We start from the raw sequence: 17,734 nt of genomic DNA on the forward strand, positions 1-17,734 counted from the left end.
TCTCAGCACCGTTTGTTGAAGAGACTATCCTTTCCCCGCTGTGTGGTCTTTGTGCCCTTACTGGAGGTGCTCACTGCCCCAATGGTCCTCACTTAAACACTTATAAGCTCACATGTGTTTTAGTAAACATAAGATCTTTCTCTGATGTAAATTACTTTGTTATTCCTTCACCTCTTGGGTACACATTTTAGTGTCATTAGTTATGGCAAACCAACAACAGCCTACACACTTATCGCTATCTGGTTGCGAGCCAGGGCTGAGGTCCATTAATATGCCTCAGCATGCCAGTGGGGCACCACAGTGCCACAGTGAAGTCTGTCAGGGAAGTGTTTCTTGGAACCCTAAGAATATTTTTCCCATCCTTACTAAGCTAAAAAAAATTACACAAATTTGCCCTGACAAGTGTGGCTCATTTGGTTGGGCATTATCCCACAAAGCCAAAGATCCCTGGTTTGATTCCCCATCAGGGCACATGCCTGGGTTGTGTACCCAGTCCCCAGTCAGAGCGTGTGGGAGAAGCAACCAATTGATGTTTCTCTCCCTTTCTTTCTCCCTCCCTTCCCCTCTCTCTCTAAGAAAAAATAAATAAAATCTTAAATTTTTTAAAAATATGCCTGTTAAAATATCAAAGACTAAAAAGTAAATAATAAAAACCATACCCCACTCAATCCAGTTCCCAGAAGTAACTTCTGTTAGGAGAGAATATATTATTCCATGGTTCTTCCTTTGCGTATATAATCTCTATCTCTCGTTCCGGCAAGATGGAGGAATAGGTGGATGCACCGTACCTCCTCGTACAACCAAGATTAGAAAACCAATAATTTACAACAATAATTTACTATCAGAATAACACCCAGATCCGGCAGAGGATTTATCTGAATGGAAGTCGGGCAGCCAAGAAGTTGAAGTAGACGCGTTCATCCGGACTGGTAGGAGAAGACGAGCCGGGCGGGCGCGGGGCTGGCTCGGGTCGGCGGCGCGCGGAGGTTGGGGGAAGGTTTGGCGCGAAATTGGTGGAAAAGCCAACCGGCACGCAAGAAGGCAGCGGTGATCCCTGAGTACGCAAGCTGCGGCTGGCAGACCCAGAGGGGTAGCGATTGTAGACCAGGGCAGAACTCACGGCCCGGAAGCCCAGACAAGGGTCTGAGTCCAGGGGAACGGAACTACCGCCATTGTTTGCTCCCGCCCCGCCCCCACATATACCGTCACAATCTAGCGACCGGGGTGCCCAGCCCAGGTGAGCACCTAAGGCTCCGCCCCCCACCGTAACAAGAGCAACCAGACCGGAAAAAAAAGGAGAGACAGGGGAAAAAAAAAAACATGTTTTCAACAGAGCAGATCAGTCCCCCAGGACTCATCCTTTTGAGCGACCAAGAATTAGCCAATCTATCAGATGCGCAGTTCAAAACACTGGTGATCAGAAAGCTCACGGAACTGGTTGATTTTGGACGAAATTTAGATGAAAGAATGCAGATTACCATAAAACAGATGCAGGAAGACACGCGGAGGAGAGCCAATAGTGAAAGGAAGGAATATGAGTCTCAAAACAATACAGTGGACCAGAAGGAAGATAGAATCAACTAAGCAGGAAAGCAGGATGAAATAAGAATTCAAAAAATTGAGGAAAAGATTAAGAGCATCCAAGACACCTTTAAACATTCCAATATCCGAATTATAGGGGTACCAGAACCGGAAAGGGAAAAGCAACAGATTGAGCACGTATTTGAACAAATAATAAAGGAGAACTTCCCCAATCTGGTAAAGGGAACAGTCTTCCAAGAAATCCAAGAAGCTCAGAGAGCCCCAAAGAAGTTGGACCCAAGAAGAAACACACCAAGGCACATCATAATTACATTAGCCAAGGTAAAAACGAAGGAGAGAATCCTAGAAGCAACAAGAGACAAGGGGACAGTAACCTACAAAGGAGTTCCCATCAGACTGTCAGCTGATTTCTCCAAAGAGACCTTACAGGCAAGAAGGGGCTGGAAAGAAATATTCCAAGTTATGAAAGACAAGGACCTACATCCCAGATTGCTCTATCCAGCAAAGCTCTCATTTAAAATGGAAGGGCAGATAAAGTGCTTCTCAGATAAGGTCAAGTTAAAGGAGTTCATCATCACCAAGCCCTTATTTTATGAAATGCTAAAGGGACTTATCTAAGAAAAGAAGATAAAGAAAAGACATGTATAGTAAAAGGACAGCAAACTCACAAATATCAACAACCACACCTAAAGCAAAACCAAAAGAAACTAAGTAAACAATTAGAACAGGAACAGAACCACAGAAATGGAGGGCACATGGAGGGTTAGCAACAGGGGGGTGGGAGGAGGAGAGAGGGGGAAAAGGTATAAAGAATAAGTAGCATAGAATGTAGGTTGAAAACAGATAGGGGGAGGGCAAGAATAGTATGGGAAATGTAGAAACTAAAGAACTCATAAGTATGACACATGGACATGAACTAAAGGGGGAAATGTGGGTGGGAGGGGGGTACAGGGTGGAGGGGAGAGAAGGGGGGAAATGGGACAACTGTAATAGCATAATCAATAAAATATATTAAAAAAAATCTCTATCTCTCACACACACACACACAAGATGTTGTATAACATATATATGCATGTGCAATTACATATGTAAATATGAAAAAGTAAAATCACAGAAATCAAACTTGCCATTTTTTATTTGAGAATGTCTTGAAATCTTCCCATGTCAGAACACGTTGATATTTTTGAGGACGTTTTTAATCTTTAAAATGGCTGCAGGGTGGGGAGGGAGGTAAGCCAACAAGAAGCAAGCTGAATCCTGCTCCAGAGAGGTGCAGGGATTGAGGCCAAACAGTGTGTCTGAAGGCCAGGATTCAGGGAGGGGCTGAACACAGGAGGACAGATCCCAAGTCTTTACAAGACACACACAGAAGCCCAGTTCCCCTTCTCTACTGCGCAGGCACATCGCTGCTTCTCCTCAAACTTGGCGGAAGACTAGAAACACGCCCAGAGAATATTGAGGAAGATTGCAGCTGAGGGCAAAGTAAGGCACATGCTGAAAACACGTGGGTTCTGGTTGTCTACATGTTCAAGGTGGACGTTCTGGCTCGTTCTCCCACTGGTTCTGAGAATAATAGCAACCGGGCTCTGCCTTTCAGGCAAGAAATAGAAAAATTCTGCTTCAGGAAACTGACTAGCCCAAGAGAAAAGACTTGCATTGGCAATTTGGAGCCCTCCAAGGCAACAACCAGATTTACTCTCTGAACCTGCGGCGAGGCCCAGTAGTGGGGCCCAGTCAACATACGTGGAGCTTACAAACTAGAATTTTTTGCATCTGATCCTGAAATATAAACAGCTAAGGATCATCAAACATCCAAGAAAATCATAAAAGGTAACCCAAAACATATTCACAAACAAACAAAATAGGAAATTTAAAGAGAAAAGATACATGGATGGGACAGAAATAAACTTCAAAACATGTTATGGGAAATAACAGAAGATTATTGCCTCTGCAAAATAAAACAGATTAATAATTTTTCATAAAAAGAAGAATAATTTAGAGAATAAGAAAAAGCTCTCGGAAATTAAATATATGATAGAAGAACAAGTATTAGATTGAACAAATATGGAAAAATTAATATTGAGAAAATCACTGCAAAGGAAGCATAAAAAGATAAAAGAGATGAAATAAGGGAAGAGAAAGCAAAACAAAAAAGAGATAGAATAATGAAAGGAAAGGACAGAAAATTAGAAGATGTAACTGATGAGGTCTAGCATATGACTGATAGGAGTTAAAGAGAGAAAAAAGACACAAAGCTCTATAAATCAATAAAAACCAGCATTAAGGCACATCACGAATTTAAAAGTTGAGACTGAGGAGAAAATACTAAAATCTCCCAGGGATGAAGAAGTGAGTAACAAGCAAAGGACTGGACATTAGAATTCCATCTGGCTTCTCAAGGATAATATGGACTCTAGAAGGAATGCCTTCAATATTCTGAGATCAGTATCACTTTCAAATGCTGAAAGCAATTATTTTTAACCTAAAACTCTAAACAAATGAAAAAATGAGTCAAGAATAAATTCTAATAAAAACAAAAAGTTGTAGGAGAAAATGGATGAAGTCATTTATCCGAGACTCAGCTGAGAACTACCATAATAATACAAAACACGAATATCGATTTAACCAAAAGTAGAGACATGCCATCCTTGGGAAACTGGGCAGAAGAGAAGGATCTGAATGTGTGCATGTGTGCTGGGCACCTGTAAGTGTGTGTGGGCGTGAGTGTGTGTCTGCATGTGTGAGGGTGAGTGGTAAGAGGTCCATATGAAATTAAAAACTTAAGGAAAAAGGACATTATTCTGCAGGATGAAGGTAAATAAAAAGAAAACACTAAACCATTTTTCCATGGCTGCTTCAGGAGTCTGAGCACAATGAAGAGAGAATGAGTAGGTAGGGCCAGCTGTTTTCCTGATGAGCTTCTTGTATTAACATTATAGGACCTTTTTAAATCCTCACCCAAGGATACATTTATGGAGTTTAGGGAGAGAAGAAGGGGAGTGAGAGGGAGAGAAACATAGATGTGAGAGAGAAACATCCATAGGCTGCCTCCTGCCTGTGTCCCAACCAGGGATTAAACTACAACTTTGGGATGTGCCCTGACCAGTGATCAAGCCCACAACATTTTTGGTTTATGGGTTGATGCTCCAACCAACTGAGCCACCCAGCCAGGGCTAACTTGTTTCTTAAAAGCACACAAAAACTTGCAAAAAATATTTGCATTGTTCCTGGAAATGAGTAAGTAGGCATTAAGTTTGAAAAATAAATGGCACTGATGCATTTGCGTTTACCATGCTGCCATGGAAAGGCTTTCACAATTTTTTTAAAGTGAGAATGGTTGTAAATTGTAGCAAAATTTCAGTATTGTCTATTATAGAAACATATTTTTTTATTTGGAACTATTTTAAGTATTTAGAGAAGTATAAAGAATACAATACATATATTTCCAAGTCTATCAACCACAAGGAAAAAAATCTAATATCATTTTTGTTTCAGGTATTTTTTTAATGAATGAAAGAAATAGAATATTATAGACAAATTTGAAGTCTCTTTTATTCTCCCCAGTATCATTCCCTTCCACTTTTCCTAAAGGCAACCACATCGTAAATTCAGTAAGCATATTTGCAGTCCATGTTTTTGCTTCTGTTATACACAATAATACAAAGCATCTTCTATGTCCTTGGGGTTAATTTTTTTGTAAATACTTTTATTCTGTGTGAATTATTCTACCACTGCATTGTCCACAGAAAATTTCATATATTTATTTATTGCATGTTGATACACACAGATCTAGAGATACATGTATGCACATATATACATATAAAGAGAGTAACAGAGATTTATTATGAGGAATTGGGTCATGTGGTTATGAATGCTGAGAAGTCCCAAGATCTACAGCTGGTAAACTGGAGACCCAGGAGATCCAGGCTGAATCCAAAGGCATGAGAATCTGGTGAGCCAATGGTGTTACTTCCAGTCCGAGCCTGAGTCCAAGTCCAAAGGCAGGAGAAGACTGAGGTCTCAGCTTGAAGACAGGCAGGCAGAGAGAGTAACTTTTCTCTCTCAGTCTTTTTGTTCTAGCCAGGCCTTCCTTGGGAAAGGCAATCTGCTTAACAACGTCAACAAATTTAAATGTCCATCTCATCCAGATACAGCCTCACAGACACACCCATGGCCCAGGCAAGTTGACACATAAAATTAAGCCTCACAGCCGGAAAACCCCTAGATGGTATCTGGCTCAAAGATAAAATATGGAAATAAAAGGGTCCATTCATTTAGGGGAGGTGGTTTCCCAGGAGCTGTGCTGCTTTATCTGAATAATAACAGATGGGGATAGACGGGAAACACATTTATTTTTATTTTTTAAATATACCTTATTGAGAGGTAAAGTACACATAGTATAAATCTACCATTTAAACAATCTTAAGTGTGCAACCCAGGGCATTCAGGCAGTCACAGTGTTGTGTAACTGCCAGCACTATCCTGGAATGTCTGTGCTAGGCAAAAATAGGGTGTGACAGTCTCTTTTGGCAGAGGAAAAGAGTAGCTAGCCTAGAGAAATGAAATACCAGGGGACTGCAGGAAGTTGGCTGTATCCAGAGCACAGAAGGTAGAGATGGTTGTGTGTGTGTGGTGGGGGGAGGGGGCAGGTAAAACAGTGGCTGCAAGAGGAATGATTTTCAAGACAAGAGTCCAGAAAAGCAGAGCCAGACCATGGGAAATTTTGTAAACCATGCTCTCAAGTGGCAATCTAACCCTATAGACTACGAGAAGCCGTGGGAGTGGATGGGGTAAATAATCCAGACAAGTGTTTCCCAACCAGACTCTGTTAATGAACACAGGTCTGTGTAGCAGATGCTGTGCATGCCCACCTCGAGTGCCCCTGGGCCCGCTTCTGAGCACCCCTGCAACTGTGGTGGGTGGTGCCCATGCAGATTCTAAGCAACTGTGTCTCTCTGCCTCTTGGCCTGAGGGAAGTGGTGAGCTGCTCAGCCCATGCACACGACTCCTCTGAAATGCTAAGGATTTACTGCCACAAGAGAAACTTCAACCATTAAGAGACAGAGGTCAGTTAAATGCTCCAGCTTCTGCATGTCTCCTTGGTCAGCTCCACATGGTTGCTCAGAGGGTCGGTGGCAGGACTGAGTCCCAGTTGCCTGCAGTAGTCAGCAGTAGTAGGACTATTAACAGACACATTATTGGCTTTTCTCTCTTCCCTGCATTACTTTCCTCTCTTCCTCATTTGGGGTCCCTGGGATCACCTCCCAAATAGTACCTACACCCAAATCTTCTGGGGAAAACCAGTCTAAGACAAGCAGTTCTGGAAGTGGTCTTGGAACGGAGCCCGCAATTGGCTCACTCCGGTCCTAGGCAACCAGAACCGCATTGTTGGGGGTGAGTGCAGCCGCGGTCACTGCTGACAGCCCGCAGCACCACACTCATGGAAACGCTCACCTGTGATGGGTTGGGGTGGAAGAGGTTGTGCTGGCTATGTGATCTCTGTAGCACTTGATAGGTATGGGGGCACTGGTAAGGACGAGGACTGTGGAATCGTTACCTGGAGAAAGTGAATAAAAGGCTCAGGTCAACCAACCTTCCACTCACCGTGGCGCGTTGTGAAAGCCGGGGTCCTCCATGGAAGCATTTAAAGAGATCTGCATCTGCGTCTGTTGGGGCAACCCGTGTTAAAAATCATGTCCGGGATTTGATGTAAGAATGACAGCCCTACCAGAGGCTGAAAACACAGTCCTAGGAGGCCTTCCATGTTGAAAAGCAGGCCCTCACAGGGAAAGAGTTGGTCCCTAACACCTGGGATGGGGACCTGGGGTAGAACGCTCCAGACTGGCAGAAAGGTCCCCTCCTCCTCAGCAGAGGAAAGCAGCCTCCCGTTGCCTGGAACCATGCAGATGCCTCACACGAGGCAGATGCTTTCCCACGAAGCTAATGTCCTCATTGCTTCTAGGCCAGTGACTAGGGTGAGGTCTTAAAATATCCGAAACAGGCAAGGGAAGTTCGTGCCGTGACAGGAAGTGGCTTACCCACCAAAAGAGCTCCAGGACCTGCAGACCTGTCCACTAGGCACTGTGGGAACATGTGTGGGAGTGGAGCTAAGGATGTGGAATTCAGAGATGGATCGGTGGGATGAACAACCCCTCAAAATAAATAAATACATAAACCACTCTACGTGATGAGATCAAGTTCAGACAAGTTGGGTACATCAGCCCCTGTTTCATCTTACTGGGCTTGATGATTATTTCCATTTCCCTTCCCTGCCTGTAGTGCCCCCGCAAGCCCCATTATCCGAGGGAAGACTTACGCTATTCTCAATGAATTGATGTGAGATCCTTTATAACATTTCCTTAAACTAAGGGAGCTGAGGTGTGACGATGGGCACTTGACTTTCGGTCTACTTTATATCCCGGAGGCTGCCAGACTGGCAAGATATTAAAAGAGCCTCTTATAGGCTCAGCTAATAAACGACACCTTTTCGGGCTGGGATCAGCCCTTTGTAACATCAGTCCTGGTGTCTTATTTGGGGGGATTTGTGCTCTCTAAAAAATCTAGGCTCTACGGAATTGGAAGTCTGCATTTCCAAGGTGAGTCAAATGATTCACCGGGAACCTAGACGGGTTCCACTGAACCTAAAGCTACTGTCACTGGTCATTTTGGGTTCCTCATGCAGCTGGACCCCCAGGCCAATCATCAGTGTTAATATACTCGTGGGGTTCATTGACCTTGATTATCACAAGGTAATATAGCAGCTGTTACAAAATCAGTGGTCCCCCCATCCCTTTCTCCATAGCTTTGCTTTCCACAGTTTCAGTTACCTGCAGCAGTCATGGTGTGAAAATATTAGTGGGAAAACTCAGAAATTAACAATAAGTCTTAAATTACATGCCGTTCGGAGTAGCCTGATGAAATCCTGAGCTGCCTCGCTCTGTCCCTCCTGGGACGTGAATCCTCCCTTGTCCCACAAATGCACACTGCAGGTGCTGCCCTTCCAGCAGCCTCTGAGTAGCCATCCCAGTCACCAGATGGACTGTCTCAGGACCCGGTGCTGTCACAAAGCCTTCATCATTCACCTCACTTCCTCTTATCACGGGGGCATTGTGTCACCTCACATCCTCACAGGGAGGTGCATACAGCACAGGATATTTTGAGAGAGCGGGAGACCGCATGCACATAAGTTTTATTACAGTATATTGCTATCATTGTCCTATTCTATTATTAGGTACTGTTGTTAATCTCTCACTGTGCCTAACTTATAAATTAAACTTTATCATATGTATCTGCGTATAGGGGAAAACAGTGCGTATAGAGTTTGGTACCATCCACGGTTTCAGGCATCCACTGAAGGGTTTGGGAGGTATCCCTGGCAGATCAGGTGGGAGGCGGGGAGGTTGCAACTGTGCGAATTAAGGCCTCGCCCTGACAGGTGTGGCTCAGTTGGATGGGTGTTGTTCTGCAAAGCAAAATGTCCTCAGTTGATTCCAGTCAGGGCACATGGCGAGGTTGCAGGTTCGTCCTGGTCAGTTGTATGTATGAGAAGCAACCAATCAGTGTTTCTCTCTCGCATTGATGCTTTTGTACCTCCCTTTCTCCCTCCCTTCTCTTCTTTCTAAATAATAACAACAACAACAACAATAACCTCAGAGACAGCTGCAGCTACAGGGATTCTAATTTATTCACTAACCCTCCCATTTTTAAATTCAGCTTTAGAGACTATAGCCCATAATTACCTTGAAGCATCAGTATCAGAGCCTACTTCACATGGGGCAGGGATGATTTAAGCAGACAGGAGTAAGGACTATAGCACACAGTGGAGATGTCCTGCCCATGTGTCCTTGGCAAACCTCTGATTCAGCCTGCAGCTACTGGGCAGTTGCCTCACACACTGAAAGCTTCCTACCCCAAGCATCTGTCTTTCTGCCTCTTAGAATGAGAGCTCTGCCTGGCACCATGGGGGCCTGCCCAGCCTGCACACAGGGCTGCCCACACGTGCTGGGATTCAAACCCCGGGAGCAAATCTCAACAGTGAAGGACAACAGTCAACGGACAAATGACGCAGCCTCCCTGTCCCTCAGTAGAACCATTGTAAGACTCGTTCCGCATGGTTCCTCAGAGGGTTCCCAGAAATATTAAGCTCTAGTTGTGGTGATCTGACTATAAACACATGCTTTGTCTTTTTTTCCTAAGCTGTCCTTCTCATTCTTTATTTGTGCTTCCTGGGATCACTTGCCCAGTAAACTACCCCCGAGACATTGTCTCAGGAGTCCAAATTAAGGCGGTGTGCCATGAAAAACAGGGAAGTTCTAATGTTAAATCTTCCTCTTGGTGACTAATTTAGCACTTTAATAGTTCTGAACTTTATGTAGTAATTTTAAAAAAGTAAAAAACAAAATGCTTTAAAGCTTAGTTACTTCTGTACTTATCAATGACATTTGGGTACAGTGATAGGAAATATGGTGTTGGAGGAGGTTCTACAGGTCCCCTGGTCCACGAAAAAAGGACAAGTGGGTCCTCAAGCAAACTGAGCCTGAACCATTGCTGGCAAAATGACAAAACTGACAAAACTGAAGCTGTCCTACTTCAGGCACACCATGAGAAGGCGGGGTTCTTTGGAAAGACAATCATGCTGGGAAAATAGGAGGCAGCAGGAAAAAAGAAAGGCCAGATACGAGATGGACTGACTCCGTAGAAGAGGCCGTAGGTGGGAGTCTGCAAAGCTGAGCAGGGCTGCTGAGGACGGGACACCGCGGACGTCACTCACTTAGAGGGGTGGCCGGGAGTCCGAGTGGATGCAACACGCACACACACACACACACACACACACACACACACACACACTTAAGAGAAAGAATTTTGGAATTAAACCAGTCTCTGACAGCTCCATTACTGACTTTGAAAGTGTCTAAACTCTCTAAGTTTCAGTGCCCCTAACTTTAAAGTGGAGGTGATGATGTACTTACCTAATGGGATTGTTGTTCAGGTCAAATGGAATAGAGCCTGGCACACAGTACGGGAGTAGTAAATGGTATACATTACTGTAATTATTTGACGCTAGAATTTTAGTAATGTCTATTAATATCTGGAACATGAGTGTTTTTGGAACTTTGCATACGCACTCCTCTGAAGAAAATCTGACCTCTCATTGTGCTGAGAATATTAGATCATAATTCTATATGATGACTTTTTCTTTTTACAAAACTCTTAAAGACATTTGTAGAACTCAAAAGAAAAAAAGTATTCTACCAGTTAATTCCTGCAAATGAGAAACTTATGTTTAACATGTCAGCTTGGCACAGAATATAAGCCTTCTGGAGCTTCTTTGAGGATTCTCATTTTGTCTGTTTTTCCAAACTTTGTTCAATGTAAAGGCGTTCCAGGAGAAAGGTCTGTGTTTTAGCGTGTAGAAGTTGTCTCCACTTTGCCAGTTCTAGCTCCAGCCATGATGACTCACTCACCCCCAGGCTGCAGGAAGGAGTGGGCTGCTGTGTTACCGAAACAAGCATGGGGACCAAGCAGTGCTGTCCTCACGAACAGCCTGGGGAAAAGAGAGACCACCCGGCGTGGCTTGTCTAACATTCTCCCATTCCTCATTTATTTCCAAGAGCAGCCCTAGGATTACACAACTATAAATTCCAGAAACGTTCCTAACCTCTTGTTAGGATAAAAAATAAAACAACTCCTGGCTGGCATAGCTCAGTGGATTGAGCGCGGGCTGCAAACCAAAGTGTTGCAGGTTCGACTCCCAGTCAGGGTACATGCCTAGGTTGCAGGCCATGACTCCCAGCAGCCACACATTGATGTTTCTCTCTCTCTCTCTCTCCCTGCCTTCCCTCTCTAAAAATAAATAAATAAATAAATGAAATCTTAAATAAAAATAAAACAACTGTCATGTGAAAGAAGGTGAATAACTGGGCATTTTTATATGTAAGCTGAGCTGAGGAGACTCAGGCAAGGCGAAGGGCTGGAAGCAGGCACTCCGTTGGAAATGGCGTCCCTTTAACACCTCAGCTTCAACAGGGTCTGAGGGCCGTGCTCCTCCAGGCAAGCATGAAGGAGACACTTCACCCAGCGACTCACGGAGCCCCACTGGGGCAAGGAGGCTATGAATTAGCCAGTAGGAGCTGAAAGCCTACCTTTAATGTGCTTGGTCAGTAAGTACAGAGGTATACAGAAGCTGAAGAATGTCAAGATTTTTTTTTGAATCCTCACTTTATGCTTTTAGAGAGAGAGGGAGAAAGAGAAACATCGATGCAAGAGAGAAGCATGGATTGGTTGCTTCCTGCACACGCCTGCACCAGGAGCAACACACCCTGGACCGGAAACGAACCTGCAGCTCAGGCGTGTGCCCTGATTGGGAACCAAACCCACAACCTTTCGGTTAGAGTACGGCATCCAACCAACTGAGCCACACTGGCCAGGGCACATATTTTTAATTATTTTATTTTATTTACTTGTTATTAATGATATATTTGTTTATGTTATGACAGTTGTCTCAAATTTTTCCCCCTTTGCCCCCCTCCACTCAGCCCGCCCCCCACTCCCACAGCCAATCCCCACACTGTTGACCACGTCCATGGGTCCTTCATATGTTCCTTGACTAATCCCTCTACCTTCTTTCAATCAGCCCTCACCTCCCTCCTGCCCCCTTACCACTGTCAGTCTATTCTCTGACTCAGTGCCTCCGATTCTATTCTGCTCATTGGTTTATATTCATTAGATTCCTCTGGGTGTTTGCAGCATGCGAGAACAGGAAAAAGCAAATAGGATTTGACTCAGCTTCAACTTTAATTTGTAATGTCTCTGAATATTGACTTTACTCTTTAAAGACATAACTTGAAGAATGGGGAGTGTGTTCACCCAGACACTAAATTCCTGATGCTGATGTAAAAGCTGCCTCTGTGTCTCTGAGCCTTATAAAGGAAAACCTGGGGGACAGGGATCAGGGTGTGGTCAGTGGGGATAGACGGCTTGTTGTCCTTCAAACAGCCCCAGGGCCCCTCTTGGGTACCCTGATGTCTGGACAGCTAGGTAGAGTCTGCGTTGAGTGGAGTCTGCGTTGACCTGATGCCACAGCCAGGCTGCCCCGTGGGGCTGTGCAGCTGCACCTGCACAAGGGCACCCAGCCCAGGTGCTCCTGGCAGAAGGAGCACCCCTACAGGGAAGATGTCTCCAGAATGAGGGCCAGGGTGCATCCCGCATGGCTAATATAGTGTTCTGAGACAAAGGAATTTGTATTTGGTTGTGGTTGGTCAGGAATTCATTTTATCATGCTGAAGTCAACTTCTGACCACCTAGACATCTTCAGAAGGGATTATTCCAATGGTAAATCTATCAGCATGAAATTAACTGTGGCAAATGCCGAGCTTCCTGTGCATCCTTCAGTTCATCTATCTTCCATATCTGCACTGAAACTACTTTTCCTTGAATAAAGGGTTAGGCATTGAGGTGTTGCTCAACTAGGAGTTGGGTGGAGTAGAATTTGAAAACATGAATTTTCAGTGAAGCATTTCAAATTCAGACCATCCACTGGGTAACCAGAAGAGAAAGCAGAGAACAGAGAAACAGGATTCAAATATGGAGCTTCCTTTCAGAGTCCAACTCGGCAATTTTTTAGTGATTAGTTTTCAGTTTCTGTCTCAAATCTAAGTGTACCCTCTTAAAAGTAACTTACTCAAAAACAGTTGATAATGGCAGGTTAATTACCCTGAGCTTTCATACCGGTCAAACTGGCTGGGCAAACCATTATACAGCCATCTATTATAATTATTTGATGACTCATTATCACTAAGATGATCTTATGCCATTTAAATCAACAAGGCTCCAATTCTTCACCAGATAACTATCTTTAAACACACACACACTTCACACTTCTGAGTTTTCCTTTATTTCTACAGCTAAGGACAGTAAGTGGTTGAGATGGACAATGGGGCACTGAATAGTACCAGTGGAACGTCATGAAGGCGACAGGATCTGAACCTTTTTAAGTTTCCCTTTTGGGCTGTCTTTTCCCACACCTGAGGTGTGTTCTTCTCTCCTCTGCCACACCCAGATACTCACCAGAATTGCAAAATCTAAATACAAAGGCCTGGGTGTGTGACAAAACGAGCCTAGCTTAGGGAAGGATTATCTCAAAAATCAAAGGACTCTGACCATCCACCGGTGGGTCCCAACCCCAGTGTGTCTTCAGGAATTTTAAAACCTGAAACCGCTCTACAGAGGTAAGATAAAGCAATCTATTGACCCCAAAGACCTGTTTTTAGAGCTCCACTGCTGAAAAAACTGTTGCAGAAAGAGCAAGGAAAGGCAAGAATTCAGAAGAGGTAGCTGGCATTGAACCTCTTCACCCAGCCTCCCTAAGCTCTGCTCTTGTGCGGGAGAGGGACCGGCAGGGCTTCCAGCCTCATCCCGGCTGCATCGCTGTATGGAAGTTCCTTGTTCAGAGGCATCCTTCCCTGAGCAATTTAGATTTCAGAATTGTTTGAATTCCTGTTACGGTTTTACTGGGAAGCCTTTGAATTTCTTTCTATAGGAGGGCTATCAAAAATGTTCACCTGTGTCTTCCACCCAAATTAAAGTCACTGTGTTGGGAGTTCACACACTACGGAGAAATCCTCCCCAAAGGTGATAAGCTTCACTCATGTCTGCTCTACGTGATTAGTTGGGATAGAGCTGGAGGGTTAAATAATTGACCTGTGGTTTTCAACATTTTTATATTAACACAAACATGACTATATTTCGGATTAAACATTTACACATATGACAATCAAGGTAAAATATGGGGGATTATGCATTCAGTTCTTTCTGTTTAGAGTAATTGGATGAAAAAGATCTAGACATGGGACACATAAAAGTGAAAAGGAGCCCTTCTTCCACAGATTTCTATTTCTGACCAGGAGTATTCTATAGCACAATAAAAGCCAAAAAGATGGCATACGATGCATTTATATCTAAGTAGCCTGTTCTGTCCATGTGAATGAGTATCGTGTTTGCCATTTTTCCCATAATACCTGTTTCAAAATGCCCTATAAACAATAATAAACACAGCATTTTCTACATTATATGTGTGACTCTAATGTCTAAAACAAAACTGTGCTTCAGTCAGGACCAGTGATCTGTACCATCAAAAGCTAAAAATGAGTTCTTCAGAAAGATGCTCCTGGGCTTTTACCTATGAGGCTCTCGCTGTCAGGTCGCCAAACCAAAACCAGACCCTCTGATTTCAACCACACCCCTGGGGTGATTTGGAAAACGGCTTATACCTGCGATGCTTATGAAGCAATTACTCACATGGTCCAATCACAGAAAAGTGTTCCAAAAGAAGACAGTCTAATTGTGAAAACTCAAAACAATGGAAACTGTTTTTCAAACACTATGCAGTGAGATTTATAGATCCTAGGTTTTTTAACCCCCACTCTTTTTTTTTTCTCTTTCTCATTTCCTTCAGCTGCCTCTCTCATTCCCACTCTTTCTGAAGAACCAGCCCCCACCCAGACCTAGTCCTCCCCACTTCTGGCCCTTCACCTTCACCTTCATTCCACTGCACGATGCCCCCAAAACACACTGGGAAGGCACGACCCTCCCTGCAGTATGGATGGGTGGAAGAGGTTGACGGACTCCCGCCCATACAAAAGGGAAGCCTGAGATTGCCCAGATGGGAATAACATCTACTGTACCATGCTCTCCTCCACCAAATAACACCGTAACACTGTATTTCATTTCTGTTCTTAACTGTTTTTACTTACTAGCTGTGTGACCTTGAGAAAGTGACTTCACATTTCTATGCATCCATTTCTTCTCTGAATACTCAAATCTATATCAGGTCGAAGTTCACATGGATTAGTACAGGTGGAGCACTTAGAAAAGAGCGTGGTCTTTGGCGATCATCACCTGTGGGCATGCCTGTAGGGAAGCAGTTTTGGCCAGCTGTTCCTCTCTGTAAACCTGGGGTGGGAGTCTGAGGGGAGAGGGAAGGACAGAGCAGACCCCTGACTAGTCCCTGACTAGCTCCTGACGCAAGAGCGACCCCTGATGCACTCCTTTCCCACGCCTACTCTTTGTCCTCCGGCTCCAAGCACCTCTGGCACTTACCAAGCAGCGCAGCTGTGACTTCCCCATCAGCCCACTTGAGTTGATGCTGGGCGGTAGCCTCACTGTGCTGTGACATTGTCACTTTTCATCTTGCAGAAGTGACAAAATCTCAAGTCAGCTGATGGATCCCTCTTTTGTTAGGGATTTAATCCCTCTGCACTTGTTTACTCCGCACTTTTCTCTACACTGGTCAGAACGATTATTACGCAGTGTCCACTCCATCATCCTGAACCAGAAGCTCCCTGAATACAAACGAAGTTTTTCTTCTAAGCTTTAGGGTTCCTTCTGTTCATAATAAGAGTCTACACTCACTTATTTAGTTCTTCCAAATAAAAGAAGTCTTCAATTTGGACTAAAGAAAAAGTTCCATTACAATATTAAAAAGATTTTCGTCATTGTCTCTAGTTATGAAAGTCAATTTGAAAAAAAACACACATGGAAAGCATCACATTACCCCTTTTCCTTTTCCCAAGAACGTTTGGGTAAGTTAAGAGCAGATACACATACAAGCACACTGAAGTGGAGAATTGTGAGGGGTCATTGGCAATCATTTTACAGATAAGGTTATGAGACCAGTGGGGAGGTGAACGGCTAGCAAGAGCCGGCACTGGATGAGACCCAAATACGGTCTCTTCAGGTATGCCTAGAAAAACAAAACAAGTCAACTCAGGATTCGTGTACTTTATATGAATAGGATTGACTTTCAGCAGGAGCTTGTAGCAAAAATCAATCTAATTAAATTATTATGTCTATATTCTTCTACTGTTTTCATTTCCTTAAAAAAGGAAAGCTATCAAACTTTATAGTCAGTCTAGCCGTACATAGTTTTGAAGCTAAAAATAATTACACTCCATAGTTAGCTTGTGTGACAACTGAAAGACCTTGCCATATTACTTCTTTGTTACACTCAACTGAAAATGGCACTTAGCATATCTGACTACTTTTAATGTGAGCGTGAGATAATTGCTTGGGAACCTAGAACTGCTTATTTAAAGGGTGGGGACTCTTAATGTAATTACAGAGCCAAAATCCACCTCAGCTTCACCATGGGAAATGTCATACAACACATTGTTAGTCTCCACAGGGCTTCTCAAATTCTTCATTACTGCTCAGAATTCTCTGGAATTCTCCTGCTGTTTATGACCTAAGGATGTCTGTCTGGGTGAGTGTGAACCAAGAAATGGAGGATCTCTACACTTGAACAAAGCTGAAGGAGGCGGACCGTTTTAGCCAATGTAATGACAGTATGTCTTTGTCCAAAATGTTTCGGGTGGAAATGCTTCTGTTACATTAACTCATTGGTCCCGGGAAGTTGTATTTTTCCTAAATGTGCATCATTCAGATATAGTGTCTTATTTATTGAAGAAGAAAGTTGCATGGGATAAAATTAAAAAACAAGAGCACATCTCTCAGAGAACCTTGCATCTGCGTCATTTTCATGCACAATGAGAGACCCAGTTTCTTAATCTCTAGATATCCATCATCTTTTTAAATTAGCAATGCTATTAATTTTATTTTTTTAATTGTTTTATTTATTGATTTGAGAAAGATGGGTGGGGAGAGAGAGAGACATATCACCGGTTGTTCCACTTATGTATGCATTCATTGGTTGATTCTCGTCTGTGCCCTGACTGGCAACTGCAGCCATGGCATATTAGGACGACGCTCCAACCAACTGAGCTACCCGGCCAGGACCCTGGGCTATTTCAGAAGATGACACTTTTAACACCATCAGTTACCTCTTCAAATCCTCCAGCAGGCACAGGATTAAAAAAGTTATTTTTTGATATCAATAATCACACAGACCACATTCTTCTAAATTTATGATGAGAAATATTCACCTCGTATTCTGAGAAGCACAGAAGAAAAAATTTGCTAAAGACCAAATGGCTAACAGCACTAAGAAGAAATATCTCCCTTCTCCCGCCATGCCTCTCTGCAACCTTTCTTCACATTATATACACCATAGGAGAATTAACCTACAACCCATGGTGGAAAATAAACTATTGAACAGGAAAGTGGACTGGGGCACTTCTTGCTGCCCCTCCACCTGCATGAAGAAGATCCCATCTCAAGGAAGAAGCAACTTTCATTT

Source organism: Phyllostomus discolor, chromosome 4 (assembly GCF_004126475.2).
Source record: "Phyllostomus discolor isolate MPI-MPIP mPhyDis1 chromosome 4, mPhyDis1.pri.v3, whole genome shotgun sequence".
Taxonomy (NCBI): domain Eukaryota; kingdom Metazoa; phylum Chordata; class Mammalia; order Chiroptera; family Phyllostomidae; genus Phyllostomus; species Phyllostomus discolor.